The sequence below is a fragment of the Erinaceus europaeus genome, chromosome 3, assembly GCF_950295315.1.
Source record: "Erinaceus europaeus chromosome 3, mEriEur2.1, whole genome shotgun sequence".
Classification (NCBI taxonomy): Eukaryota; Metazoa; Chordata; class Mammalia; order Eulipotyphla; family Erinaceidae; genus Erinaceus; species Erinaceus europaeus.
Window position 1 is genome coordinate 176,756,679 of NC_080164.1, and position 15,650 is coordinate 176,772,328.

General features: G+C 40.2%; 1 protein-coding gene across 9 annotated transcripts in view; it reads left to right on the plus strand.

Annotated features, from left to right (window-relative positions):
* LDB2 (LIM domain binding 2) overlaps window positions 1-15,650 on the plus strand; it is a 436,562-nt gene that overhangs the window by 203,397 nt on the left and 217,515 nt on the right. The window lies entirely within an intron of this gene.

Sequence of the window (15,650 nt, forward strand, 5' to 3'; positions counted from 1 at the left end):
ATGTGCCAAATAGGAAGACTATCAAGAGTTATCAGGCCTAGCTAAGTGGAATGAAGGTAGAGGATGCACAGGTAATAAGAACCTCTCTCTTCATTGCATTCTGTCAAGGAAGCAAGGCATGAATCAGGGAGATTAGGCAGCACACCCTAGAAGTTTATCCTTCTTTCCAGCACGGCTGGCTAGAATCTATCAGCCTTCTTGATAAACAGAAAGGGGGGGGGGGAAGCAAATAAACAAAAGAACAATAAAAAAGAAGAGATTTAAAGTGTGTGTTCAGGAAAAACTGCATTGTAATTACCAGTAATAGAGGGTGGTTTTGCAGGGAACCAGGGGGTGGCACACATATTACTATGCACAAGAACATGGTTTCAAACCCCTGGCCCTTTTTTTTTTCTTTCTTCTTTCTTTTTTATTATCTTTATTCATTTATTGGATGGAAACAGCCAGAAATCAAGAGAGAAGGGGTGATAGGGAGAGAGGAAGAGAGATACCTGCTGGCCTGCTTTACCACTTGCAAAGCTTTCCCCCTGCAGGGAGTGAACCAGAGGCTCAAACAGGGGTTCTTCCTCATTGTAACATGTCCTCTCAATCAGGTGCACCACCGCCTCCAGCCCCCAAAGCCTCTGGTCCTTGCCTATGAGGGAAACTTCACAAGCAGTGGGGCAGTGCTGCAGGTGTCTCTCCCTCAACCTCTCTGTCTTCCTCTCCCCTCTTGATTTTTCTCTCTCTCTATCGAGTAAATAAATAAATGAATAAATAACAAAATGAAGGTGACCTTGTTCTTGCCCTCTTATGAAACAGCAAGCATGCCTCTAGAGGGGTTGAGGTATTGATGTTTATGCTGAAATGCCTTATGTGGTAGCGTCTTTAGAAAATCCTTTCTCAAAACAAATGCAGGGGGTGAAGTGTGTTGAGTGCCAGGGTTGTGTACACACTTTAGACAGATGATCTATTCCCTGGAAAGAAAAGAGACACTATGAAACAAGAACCATTTCTTAATCATCCTTTATAATGATAGGCCAAAGATCTGATATATATATACAGTGCTTTTGTGGATAAAACAAAGATGGGAGATTTGGAGGATAAAACCTGCCTGAAATATAGCAGTTTATGTGGCTTTTTTTTTTCTTCTTTTGTCCTCCCAAAGATTTACTAGTTCTCCTCCTCCTCCCCTGCCTGCTCTCTGATTACGTGTGTGTGTGTGTGTGTGTGTGTGTGTGTGTGTGTGTGCCTTTCCATCACCATTCAAAGAGAAAATGGTCAATTGCAAACTTGGGTTCGGACCTCAATCCCATGTAATCCAACTCTGACACCTTGACTGGTCTTCTGTGACCATATGCATACTACCCTTAAACAGTAGCCTTGTGAAAAACAACAGAATAAATGAAGTCTGATTTTATAAAGTCTCATAATATGAGGCCTATAAGTCACAGCATGAACCAACAGGACTAGAGGGTCTGTGTTTGTATTTTTAACATGAAAGATGAAATCAGCTTTGAAATCTGAAATAATTTGAAAGACAGTGAGAAGAACGATGCACTTGAAATGTCAATGGTACAAAGACTTTTACCTTTTCCATGTAATCTGAGGATTTGTGTTCTTTATTTTCAAGAGTTGGCTAATCAAGACACATATTTCACACACCAGTAAACCACAGAACCAGACCCAAGGCTGTTGGCTTAAGGAAATTTTGACCAAGATAAGAAGTGGGAATTTGTAAGCGATTTATGCAGGATACATACTTGGTGTTCTCTCTTTTGTCTCAACTTTGAAGTGTGTGGGGGGAGGACCCACAATTATTAATCAACTCTAGATAGTTTATTCTGTAAGGTATGTTATTGTTTAGTTTTCCAGGTTGTCACTAGAGATAGAATCCAACTTCCTGCCTACTATAAATCTGACGTACAAAAGCCTGACTTTCCTCTTTGGGTTATTGTAGATGAGAAGTTAGGCACATCTCCAAATTGAGTTCTTTTAAAAAATTTAAATTGAATTCTTTTAAAAAATTTTTATTTATTTATTTTCCCTTTTGTTGCCCTTGTTGTTTTTCACTGTTGTTACAGTTATTACTGTAGTTTATTCAAGTCAGACTTTCTGATTCTAAGGCAGCGTAAACAGACCTCAAGCTTCTGCTTTTACTGATGGCCTGTGATGTCACCAGCTGCAAGTTATGTATTTTCTTTTTCTTTTTTTTTTTTTTTTATTTGTATTCTCCCCACCCACCCACCCACCCCAGAGTCTTTTACTTTGGTGTAATACTCCAATTCCATTTCAGGTTCAACTTGTGTTTTCTTTTCTAATCTTGTTTTTCAACTTCGGCCTGAGAGTGAGATCATCCCATATTCATCCTTCTGTTTCTGACTTATTTCACTCAACATGATTTTTTCAAGGTCCATCCAAGATCGGCTGAAAACGGTGAAGTCACCATTTTTTACAGCTGAATAGTATTCCATTGTGTATATATACCACAACTTGTTCAGCCACTCATCTGCTGTTGGACACCTGGGTTGCTTCCAGGTTTTGGCTATTACAAATTGTGCTGCCAAGAACATATGTGTACACAGATCTTTTTGGATGGATGTGTTGGGTTCCTTAGGATATATCCCCAGGAGGGGAATTGCAGGGTCATAGGGTAGGTCCATTTCTAGCCTTCTGAGAGTTCTCCAGACTGTTCTCCACAGAGGTTGGACCAATTGACATTCCCACCGGCAGTGCAGGAGGGTTCCTTTGACCGCACATCCTCTCCAGAATTTGCTGCTGTTACCTTTTCTGATGTGTGACATTCTCACAGGAGTGAAGTGATATCTCATTGTTGTCTTTATTTGCATTTCTCTGACAATCAGAGACTTGGAGCATTTTTTCATGTGTTTCTCGGCCTTTTGGATCTCTTCTGTGGTGAATATTCTGTCCAATTCCTCCCCCCATTTTTGGATGGGGTTATTTGTTGTCTTGTTGTTGAGTCTGGTAAGCTCTTTATATATGTTGGTTATTAAACTCTTATCTGATGTATGGCATGTAAAGATCTTCTCCCATTCTGTGAGGGGTCTCTTGATTTGGGTAGTGGTTTCTTTTGCTGTGAAGAAGCTTTTTAATTTGATGTAGTCCCATAGGTTTATACTTGCCTTAGTCTTCCTTGTAATTGGATTCGTTTCATTGAAAATGTCTTTAAAATTTATGCGGAAAAAAGTTCTTCCAATATTTTCCTCTAAGTATCTGATAGTTTCTGGTCTAACATCCAAGTCCTTGATCCACTTGGAATTTACTTTTGTATTTGGGGAAATACAGTGATTCAGCTTCATTCTTCTGCATGTTTCAACCCATTGTTTCCAGCACCATTTGTTGAAGAGACTCTGCTTTCCCCATGTAATAGTCTGAGCCCCTTTGTCAAAGATTAGATGTCCATAGGTGTGGGGCCTCATTTCTGGGCTCTCAATTCTATTCCACTGGTCAGTGTGTCTGTTCATGTTCCAGTACCAAGCAGTTTTGATGACAATGGCCCTATAATATAGTTTGAGATCTGGCAGTGTGATGCCTCCGGTTCTGTTCTTTTTTTCTCAAGATTGTTTTGGCAATTCTAGGTCTTTTCTGGTTCCAGATAAACATTTGTAGCATTTGTTCTATTCTCCTAAAAAATGTGCTTGGGATCTTGATGGGGATAGCATTAAATTTGTAGATGGCTCTGGGTAATATATTCATTTTGATGATGTTAATTCTTCCAACCCATGAGCATGGAATATCTTTCCACTTCTTTGTGTCTTTTTCAATTTCTTTGAGTAGTGACTCATAATTTTCAGTATACAAGTCTTTCACTTCTTTGGTTAGGTTTATTCGTAGATATTTTATTGTTTTTGTTGCTATAGAAAAAGGAACTGATGAGATTCGACTTCCGGAGGCGGAGCTACGAGCAGCAGATGGCTTTCTCTCCTATCCTCTCCTCTCCTCCCCCGGATCAACTAGGAATACCAAAGGAGAACACCGGACCGAAGCAGGACAGGACTAGAATGACCACGGGAACCCAGTAAATCACCCGTGAGTACAAACACGCGTGGCTGGTGACAGAGAGGAGAGAGGGGCCTAAGGAGAGATTAAGTGACTGCTAACAGTTCGACAGTTTGTCAGTGGAGACACCACCTCCAGTCTGCTCCACCAACAAGGGGACAGCTGAAGGGAGGAAAGGACTCCCCAGAGACTCACCAAGTACAACTCTGAGTATCCATTGCTACTACCCTCAGAATCTGGAGCAGCAACAGGGAGGGCACAGAGATCTAACCGAGAAACTCAGGAGAAGACCTATACCTCGGTGGCATAGCTGAAGGGCTGTGAAAGTCTCTTTGCATAACCACTGGTTTATCTCTGCCACACCCTGCTTTATCACTTGGTCAGGAGTCATTGATTAAACCAAGAAGCCTATTGATAGTTTAAAAGCCCTCAGGCTACCGTAGCCTACAGGGGGAAAAAAAAAAGGCTTTTACACCACTGAACTCCAACTCAGGGATTGAAAAAACTGTTAACTTATATAAAATGGTTAAAACAACAAGAAAAAATAATGGAGACTCGAACCAGGACAAGAGTCCAGCTAAAAGTCCTCCAGAGGGCGAAGCACAAAACAACGAATTCAACATCCAAACATTAGCTAAGGAAATAATAACAGGAGTGAGTAAAGAATTTGAAAAAATTGTAATCAGAACTGCAGGAACAACAAATGAGAATATGGAAGAAAATTCTAATAATCTCATGGTTATTAGAGAGCTGAAATCTGAAATTGCTGAGCTAAGAAGGCAACTAGCTGAACAAGCTAAAACAGTATCAGAGCAGGGCAAAAAAATAGATGAACTCCAGAAAGCAGTAGAGGGCAGAGAGAATAGAATCAATGAGGCTGAAGACAGAATTAGCAAGATTGAGGATGAATTAGAGACAACTAAAGAAGAAGTAAGAGATCTCAAAAAGAGATTAAGAGATGCTGAAAACAACAACAGAGTCCTATGGGATGACTTCAAAAGAAACAATATACGCATTATTGGCTTACCAGAGGAAGAAAGAGAAGGAGAGGAAGAAAGCGTTCTCCAGGCCATAATAGCTGAAAATTTCTCTAGTCTAGACAACACCAAAGACATAAAGATTCAAGAAGCCCAGAGGGTCCCAAACAGAATTAACCCAGACCTAAAGACACCAAGACATGTCATACTTAGATTGGAAAGGAATAAGGATAAAGAAAGGATCCTCAAGGCTGCAAGAGAAAAACAAAGAGTCACCTACAAAGGAAAACCCATAAGATTAGCAGCAGACTTCTCCATACAAACACTACAGGCCAGAAGAGAATGGCAAGATATCTATCGAGTGCTCAATGAGAAAGGCTTTCAGCCAAGAATACTATATCCTGCTAGATTGTCATTCAGACTAGATGGAAGCATCAAAACCTTCTCAGACAAGCAACAGTTGAAGGAAGCAACCATCACCAAGCCTGCCTTGAAAGAAGTTCTGAAAGGTTTCCTATAAACAACCAGACCACCACAAATAGAACATATATCAAAACACTCTAAAACTCTACAAGAATGGCGTTAAAATATCTTCAATCTTTGATATCAATAAATGTCAATGGCCTGAATTCACCTATTAAAAGACACAGAGTAGGAAGATGGATCAGAAAACACAATCCAACAATATGTTGTCTACAGGAAACTCACCTAACGCAACAAGACAAACACAGACTTAAAGTGAAAGGATGGAAAACTATCATACAAGCCAATGGCACACAAAAAAGGGCAGGAACAGCTATTCTCATATCTGACATGATAGACTTTAAAATACATAAGATTAAAAAAGATAGGAATGGACACTACTTAATGCTCAGAGGATCAGTCAATCAAGAGGACTTAACAATTATTAATATCTATAATATATTATTATATCTATGCACCCAATGAGAAGCCATCTAAATACATCAAACTTCTACTGAAAGAGCTACAGCAATATATTAACAGTAACACAATCATAGTAGGGGACTTCAACACCCCACTATCTCAACTTGACAGATCATCCAGGAAGAAAATCAGTAAAGACATAAGGGAGCTAAATGAAGAGATAGATAAACTAGAACTATTGGACATTTTCAGAGTCATTCATCCCAAAAAACTGGAATACACATTTTACTCAAATCCACATGGATCATTCTCAAGGATAGACCATATGTTAGGCCACAAAGACAGCATCAGCCTATTCAAGAGCACTGAAATCATCCCAAGCATCTTCTCAGACCACAGTGGAATTAAACTAACACTTAACAATCAACAAAAGATTAGTAACAGTGCCAAAATGTGGAAGCTAAACAGTACACTTCTTAACAACTTCTGGGTCAAAGAGGAAATCAAGGAAGAAATCAAAATGTTTCGAGAGTTCAATGAAAATGAAGACACAAGCTATCAAAATATTTGGGACACAGCTAAAGCAGTCCTAAGAGGGAAGTTGATAGCTATACAAGCACACATTAGGAAACAAGAAAAGGCACAAATAAACAGCCTGATTGCACATCTTAAAGACCTAGAAGAAGAACAACAAAGGAACCCTAAAGCAACGAGAAGGTCAGAAATCACTAAAGTTAGGGCAGAAATAAATAACATTGAGAATAGGAAAACCATACAAAAGATCAATGAAAGTAAATGTTGGTTCTTCGAAAGAGTAAACAAAATCGACAAACCTTTAGCCAGACTCACAAAACAAAAAAGGGAGAAGACCCAAATAAATCGGATAGTAAATGAAAGAGGAGATATCACAACAGACACTGCAGAAATTCAGCATATCATGCGAGGCTTCTATGAACAACTATATGCCACCAACTTAGAGAACCTGGAAGAAATGAATGATTTCCTAGATACCTAAGTTATGTATTTTCAATCTCTGAATATCCTTCTCCATGCCTCTAAAAATAAGAACCCTAATCCCTGTAAGCCAAGTACCTGCTAAGGATTTACTCACCTCATTGGAAAAGCTTTCATGAGTTCTTTTAATTATTTATCATTTTCTCGTCTCAATCAAATGCTGTACTTTGCAGAGGGGATAAACTCCGATGTGCTCACAGCCTCTCCTCCTCATAATTTGGGTTTGCTAAATAAATGACAGGGTAGGAGACTCTCTAGCAGGTGCTGACGTAACTGCCTACAGATTGTAAATATTGTCCTAGGAAGAGACCTTCCCTCGGGAGCCTTGTCTGACCTTATGACTTTGTCAAGGACAAATCAGCAATGACCCTTAGGCATGGTAAACCTGAAATAGAGTTAGAGTTTGTAGTTGGGTTTATTTACACAACAAAGATGTAAAATGTTCCCTCTGCCTGCCAACCCCAACTCCTTTAATTGAAGGGAAACCTTCAGTAGCCCAACAAGCCTTAAAGTGACTCATGTACTCATGTAGCCACAAATGTCTCTGCATCAACACACCCAGATTACTTGCCTCACTTCTGAGTTTTAGGACATGAAAACCCAAGCATTGCATCAAAGAAAGGAGCATCACATTCTTTCTGCAGTTTTCATTACCTTAGCTAAAAAAGATACTTAGGTTTCTAACAAACCACAGAAAGTTGACTAGATATGGAGCTTAATGTTTCACACATGAACTGATTGTTGTCATCACAGACTTCTTTTTTTAAATTATCATTATTATTAGTGGTTTAATAATGATTGACAGGATTGTAAGATAACAGAGGTATAATTCCATACAATTCCCATTACCAGAGTTTCACATCTCATCCTCTCCATTTCCCTAGTCTTTATCCCTCTGGAAGTATGGTCCAAAGTTCTTTATGGCGTGCAGAAGATGGAAGGTCTGGCTTCTGTATTTGCTGTTCCGCAGAACATGGATGTTGACAGGTTGATTTATGGAAAATTATCGCAAACTTCTTAAAGGGAAATTTAAGTATTTGCATGGTCTCATCACTGTAATCAGGAGATTTTAAGAAGAGTTGAGGGAGACTGAAGTTCTGTTAAGGAAGCTGTTAATTCTTCATCCTAGAGGAAGTGGAGTACAATATTTAAAGGCCAATGGAGGGGGCTGGCAGGTGGTGCATCTAGCAGAGTGTACATATAACCATGTGCAAGGACCCAAGTTCAAACCTCTGGTCTCCACCTGCATCAAGGAAGCTTCAGGAGTCATGAAATCCCCCTCTCTCTCTCTCTGTCTCTCTCTCTCCTCTTTCCCTCAACTTCTTTTTGTCTCCAAAATAAATATAATATTTTAATTACAAAAAAAAAAAAAGACCAACATAAAAATTGTTGGTCCTTATCTGCTGCTTCGGATAAAACTGCCCACCAACTATTTTTCAAATTATTTTTACATTTTTATTATGCACTAAGACCCCAAATCCTTTTCCTTCCCCATCCCTTCCCCAGAGTCCTTTGGTGCAATGCGCCACATCCAGTTCCATTTTTACTTTATGCTTTCATTTCCTTTCATTTCTCTCTCTCTCTCTCTCTCTCTGTGTGTCTTCCTCACCCTCCTTGCCTCCAGGGTTATTGCTGGGGCTTAGTGCCTGCAATATGAATCCACTGCTCCTGGTGACCATTTTTTATTGGATAGGACAGAGAGAAATTGAGACCCATAAACAGACAGAAAGACACTGGTACACCTGTTTCACCGCTTGTGAAGCGACTCGCCTATAGTTGAGAAGCCGGGGGCTCAAAACAGGAACTGGAACCAGGATCCTTGCGTGGGTGGGTCCTTTCACTTCGTCCTATGTATGCTTAACCCATTGCACTCTAGCTTGGCCCCCTGTGCTTTCATTTTCTGTCCTTGTTTATTTATTCCCTTTTGGTGTCCTGTTTTATTATTGTAGTTAATATTATTGTTGTTATTGATGTCCTTGTTGTTGGATAGGACAGAGAGAAATAGAGAGAGGAGGGGAAGACAGAGAGAAGGAGAGAAAGACAGACACCTGCAGACCTGCTTCACCACCTTTGTAGTGACTCCCCTGCAGGTGGGGAGCCGGGGGCTCGAACCGGGATCCTTACGCCAGTCTTTGTGCTTTGTGCCAGGTGCGCTTAACCCGGCTATGCTACTGCATAACTCTCTCTATCCTTGTTTCTTAAATCCTGCCTAACAGACAAAGAAAGTTCCTTCACCTACTAATGTGGACTACTGAGAACTGACTGCGTCCACTTGTACTCTTGGTTCCAGCACCTATTTATTGATACTTCTAGTAATTCTTATGAGAACCCCCGTCAAAGAAAAGATACGGTTTACGACTTTATTCCTAAATTCACAAAAGATAATGAAAAGTCTAGCATATGCTTACTCAATCATTTGAGGATAGCTTTGCCAACAATTAGAAAAAGAAAAAAAAAAAAAAAACTAACATATGATGCAACCTAAGTATGAAAATTGCCAGAGGACAGAATTTTGGGGAGAGGAGCTTCAATGTACCATTTTATCTGTAAACTGTGTTAAATCTCTGTCTGAACTTTCCTGTCAACTGATTGGAACTTGGATTTACAGACTTTTCCATCTCTCGGCTGGGTCCAGTCAGTCAGTCTGACATTCTCATACTTAGGAGACGTTTAGCTATTTACCTCATCTGCCCCATTAAGTATGAAAATACATCCTGAGGTCTAAGTCCATTGCCAGAACACAAGAACTCTCTAATATATGTTAATCACTATTAGCATTACTGTTTTGATTGTAGAAATAAATAAAAGAAAATGTTAGGTGAATAAATGATATTGACATTTCTTATTCATGACAGTGGATTGAGTTTTACCAGTTCCCATTAAGCTGAGAGTTCAGAGTTAAACTGTGACACTGGAGATGAAGATTTGTATTTTTTTTTAAAGAACTACTTTTTTTTTTTTCATTTTCTTTATTAGATACATAGAGAAATGGAGAAAAGAGGGAGAGATAGAGAGAGAAAGAAAGAAACAGTGACATCTGCAGCCTTGCTTCACTCCTGAAGCTGGGACCAGGGGCTTGAACCTGGGTCCTTGCACATTGTAATGTCAGCACTTAACTAGCACTTAACCACCAGGCCCCTCAGATTTGTGTTCAGTTCCATCATTCAGGATTCAGCCAGAGGAAGAGAGCCAATAGAAGATAAAGCACAGGAAATACATCGAAAGCAATGATCTTATGTGGTTATAGGGTCTGACAAGGCATATCTCAAAAAGTTCTGGATTGGCCCATTGGGAAGGGAGGGCAGGCTGGATCTCAGGTCTGAGCTGATGCTGTCACCCATATGCAGGCTGTCTCCTCCCTCTTGAAAGCTTTGCTCTTAAGACCTTAGATAGCATAATGGTTATGCAAACAGACTCCCATGCCTGAGGCTCAGGAAGTCTGAGGTTCAATCCCCTGTACCACCATAAACCAGAGCTGAGCAGTATTCTGATGAGGAAAAAACAACAACAACAACTTTTTACTGGGGCCGGGTGCACCTGGCTGAGAATACATGTTACAATGCGCAAGGACTCAGGTTCAAGCCCCCAGTCTTCTGTAGGGGGAAAGCTTTGTGAGGGGTGAAGCAGATTTGCAGATGTTTCTCTGTCTCTCTCCCTCTCTATCTCTCTTCTCCCCTTCATTTCTGACTATTTCTATATAATAAATAAAGATATTTAAAAAAGACCTCTTGACTAATTGCATCAGGTTTCTTTCTCCAGGGCATCTAGAATAAAGTCACTTACTTAAAGTCAGGTCACTTATTTAAAGTCATTATAGAATGCCTTCCCAGGAAAATCTAAAGTAGTGATGAACAGAATGTGTAGGGGTTAGAGTCTTCTTTGTTATTATTATTTTGTGATGAGAACACTTAGCAAAAGATCTGCTTTCTTAGCAAGCAAACCAGACTATAAGGTCCAGTGTTGGTAACTGTAGGCTCAGTGCTATTCAAAACATTTCTAGGACTAATTCAACTGATGTAACTAGAGCTTAGAACCCTTTTGTAAATGAGGCCTATTTTTCTTTTAATTTTCAGTAGCAGTTTAATAATGATTAACAAGACTGTAAGATAACAGAAGTACAATTCCATAGTTACCACCACCAGGTCCATGTCCCATGGAGTTTCTGATGTTACTGAAACCCTCATCAAAAAACAAAGGGAGGGGAGTCGGGCGGTAGCGCAGCGGGTTAAGCGCAGGTGGCGCAAAGCACAAGGACCGGCATAAGGATCCCGGTTCGAACCCCGGCTCCCCACCTGCAGGGGGAGTCGCTTCACAGGCGGTGAAGCAGGTCTGCAGGTGTCTATCTTTCTCTCCTCCTCTCTGTCTTCCCCTCCTCTCTCCGTTTCTCTCTGTCCTATCCAACAACGATGACAACAACACTAATAACTACAACAATAAAACAACAAGGGCAACAAAAGGGAATAAATAAATAAAATAAATATTATAAAAAAAAAAAAACAAAGGGTTAAGGAGCTACTCGTTCATTTACAGTGGAACTAACATAATGAAAACAAAATTATGTGGACTTACCTCTAGTGAATGTGAATGTCTTCTATTAAGCTAATGAGCTACCCCACAGTGTTTTTTTTTTGTTTTTTTTTTGTAGACAAGTCCTTTATTACCAAAAGGAGCTGACTTCCTCTGGGAAACCATGTCTTCTATTAAGTTATTTTGTCTTCTCCAAAGGAGCAATCCACAAAGTGAGATGTAAGAACTTATTCAAACAAGTGAATCATAAACTGTGTCAGAAAGAAACAAAGGGAAAGTCAGAGCTCAGAAAGATTGCTTAACCACAGATTGACGCTCTGTATAACAAATCCGCTTTTCTTTTGTGTTCGGTCATAACCTTTCATATTCCACTTTATTTTTTCTTACATACCTACTCATTTTTGAGATTCAATGGACTGGCAGCTTAATCTCCGTAAAACGACACTGGGGTCAGTAATATAAGTAGTGTATAAATATTCTTTTTAAAGGCCAATCCAATCCTATCTGCTATCTATGACTGCAGCATTTCCAAAAGAAAGTTCTAGAGAGGACTAGTACCAGGAGATGTCACTAAGTGCAACCAAAAAAGTCCATCCATGATGAAGTAAGCTTGGAGAAAAGAGGCTTTCATGAATTAAATTAGGTTCTTCAATACTCAGTCTCATATAACTTTTTTTAAGAAGTTTTTTTATTAGTGATTTAATATTAAGTGCCAAGATTTTGGGATAAGAGGGGTACAATTCCTACAGTTCCCACCACCAAAGTTCTGTAGTCCATCCCCTCCAGTGGATACTTCCTTATTCTTTATTCTTCTGGCAGTATGAACTCAAGATCTTTATGGGGTGCAGAAGGTGGAAGGTATGACTTCTGTAATTGCCTCTCTGCTGGACATGGGTGTTGGCAGGTGGATCCATACTCCCAATTTGTTTCTATCTTTCCCTAATGGAGCAGGGCTCTGGGCAGGTGAGACTTCGGGACACACTGTAGAGTTCGTCTGCCCAGGGAAGTCAGGATAGCATCATGGTAGCATCTGTAACTTGGTGGCTGAAAAGCATTAAGATATAAAGCAGAACAAATTGTTTAACAATCAAGAACCTAAAGGTAAGAATAGAGCAGATGAGATTTGGGGTCTTCATGTTGGAAGAAGCTAGGAAGTCTATTTGAAGTATATTCCAAGGGGCTCATTACTTTACTAAATGTAATGTAATAATGACATGGATTTCTGAGATGGGAAGTAGCCACTGATTCCCAATCTGAATTGATCATGCCTCAGTCCCTCCCAGCTTCTGAATTTTTTTTTTCTCAATGGAAGATGATCTGGAGGACATACTTTGGAAGAGATTGACCAGTCATTAAGTCCATGGTTATACACAGGTAAATTGGATGCTTCGACTATGCCATGTGTCTTAAGTCTAAAGGTGAAAGTAAGTGTAAAAATCTCTAGAGGAACAAAGGAAAGGTAATGCCCATGTCCAGTGGGGAAGCAATTACAGAAGCCAGACCTTCCACCTTCTGCTCCCTATAATGATCGTGGGTCCATACTCCCAGAGGAATAAAGAATAGAAACACTTCCAATGGAGGGGGTGGGGTATGGAACTCTGGTTGTGGGAAATGTGTGGAATTGTGTCTCTCTTTTCCTATGGTCTTGTTGATCATTATTAAATAACAACAATAACAAAAAAATTCTCTAGGGTAGCATTTGTTATAGAATTACTGAAAACTCACAAAACTCATCATAGTTTCTCTTTATTTCTTCTTTCCTTTCTTTCTCTCTTATTTATTTATTTATTTTAATATTTATTTTATTTATTTATTCCCTTTTGTTGCCCTTGTTGTTGTTTTTTATTGTTGTTGTTGTTGGATAGGACAGAGAGAAATGGAGAGAGGAGGGGAAGACAGAGAGGAGGAGTGAAAGACACCTGTAGACCTGCTTCACCGCCTGTGAAGTGACTCCCCTGCAGGTGGGGAGCCGGGGTTCGAACCGGGATCCTTATGTCGGTCCTTGTGCTTTGCGCCACCTGCGCTTAACCCGCTGCGCTACAGCCCGACTCCCTCTTTCTCTCTTATTTATTGGTTATTGCCTGGGCTTCACAGTTCTTGATGACTTGCATCTATAGAAAGAGGAGAAACAAGGAGTCTGGCAGCAGTCTTCTTCCTCACCCCTCCGTTACTGGGAAGCCACTTGCCTCCTGTATTTATCATCTCACGAAGAGATTGTTTGCCCATGGTTCGCTACTGAAAGATAGAACTTTTGATTGAGAAGCTAGGTATTGCTATCGCACCACGTATCTGAAATTCCTGCCCATAGCAAAGAAACTGAATAGTTTCATTTTAGCGATCATGTTTTTTTTGGGGAAATATGATGGGTTTTATCCACTTCGCACCTTGGAGGGCTGCATTAGCACTTTTCAGAAATACTTAAAGAGTGAGAATATACGAGAGAAGTCTCCGATATGATCCTTTCCGTGAAATACCAAGCAGCATGATCCATTCGCAGGGGCTGTTTCTCCAATAGGAGATGTGGGTACAATTGAAGCAGGGTAAGTGGATGCTCGGTAAGCATGTGGATTCAGTGTTCACTCAGGAAACCGTAATGCACATGTATTGAGCAATTCAGGAGGCTTTTTGATATGATCATTAAGCTTTTGAAAGTATGGGTTTTAATCATAGTTTAGGATCATTTTTCTTCCTCTGGGAAAACTCCCCTGCCAGTGTAAGCAACTCAATGAATAATGACTCAATATGCAGCAATTTGCATTAGCTAGGACCATATCCAGAATGCAAATAACGTTCAAGGGGGACAAAGAGGGGTTAGGTCAGGATATGTTTTGTATTCTGGGTAACAGTCCAGTTTTGTTCCTGCAAACACAGAATTAACTAAGACTGCTTTACCTGGCCTGCAAAATAGCCAGAGCAATCACTGCTTCTCCGGTTCACCTACCTAGTCTTAGGAGATCGACGAAGAACGGAGAGGAAAAGGAAATTAATTGGCTTGTTCTCATCACTGTCATCAGGATTGTTTGCCACCAGATTTGGTAAAAAGTGGAGAAGTGGGCCAGGTGATGGCACACCTGGTTGAGCTTACATGTTACAAGAACTCAGGTTCGAGCCTCCAGCCCCTACCTGCAGGAGGAAAGCTTTGCAAGTGGTGAAGCAGGGCTGCAGGTTTCTCTCTGTCTCTCTTCCTCTCTACCTCCCCCTCCTCCCTTAATTTCTGACTGTCTCTATCCAATAAATAAATAAAGGCTTTAAACAAGAATGTTAAACAAGTGGAGAAACTAAAGTTGAGAACTGATTATAATCTGGTTTGATCTTGATCCTTTCTCTTCTCCATACTAATATAACCACATACTACTTCGAATAATTGGGAAACATTTAGTATTATTTATAGACAAGTGATGGCAGAGCAGCGAGCTTTGCTTACACCTGTTGCTTCTCAAGTTGTCTTCAAATAAAAGTAACCCTCATGTAAGTGGCATATTTTGAGAGACCATGTTCTGTTACCCTTCAAATCCTGCCAAGAAAGGAAGAGAGCAGCCCAGTCATTAACTGTGCCTTAAACAACACACTGGGGTGTGGTTTGCTAGTGCCCTTGCCACTCAGGAAGAAGCAAATATTCAGTGAGCATGTGCACTGTTTCACGCCAGAAGAGGCTATGAAGTGGTCCATATAGGCTCACATCCCATTTCTCTCTGGTTATGCTCCTTGCAGCAGACTCCTGTGGATTAAAAACTTAATGACTCTAAAAGGGGAGCTGAGACAGACTCCTAACATAAGGGAAGAGATGAATGACGGGAAGAGATAGAGACAAAACTTCTCAGAGGAATGAAACCCATGTGAAAGCCACCGGGTGCTATTTTTTTAGTGTGTGTGTGTGCGTGTGCATGTGTGTGTGTGTGTGTGTGTAAGAGAGAGACAGAGAGAGAGAGAGAACAGGATCTCACATGTCATAGCAATAAAACATAGGACTAAAATTGCCAGGAATGTGTGCCAGAAATTTATCATGGACCACACACATGGCAAGAAATGTGTCCTACTAAATGATATGATCATTAAGATTCTTCAAGTATTAGTTTTAATCATAGTTTGAGACCAGTAGTTCTCCAAGCACTGCGTCCATGGCGTAATTCTGATGGCAGATATAGTTAAAGGTCATGAGGTGATTTTTCTCATGGGCATAGGAAGGATTCTAAATCCAGTGAGTTTAATCTTCAAAAGAACAAGGAGAGGTGAATTTTGGAAAGAGAC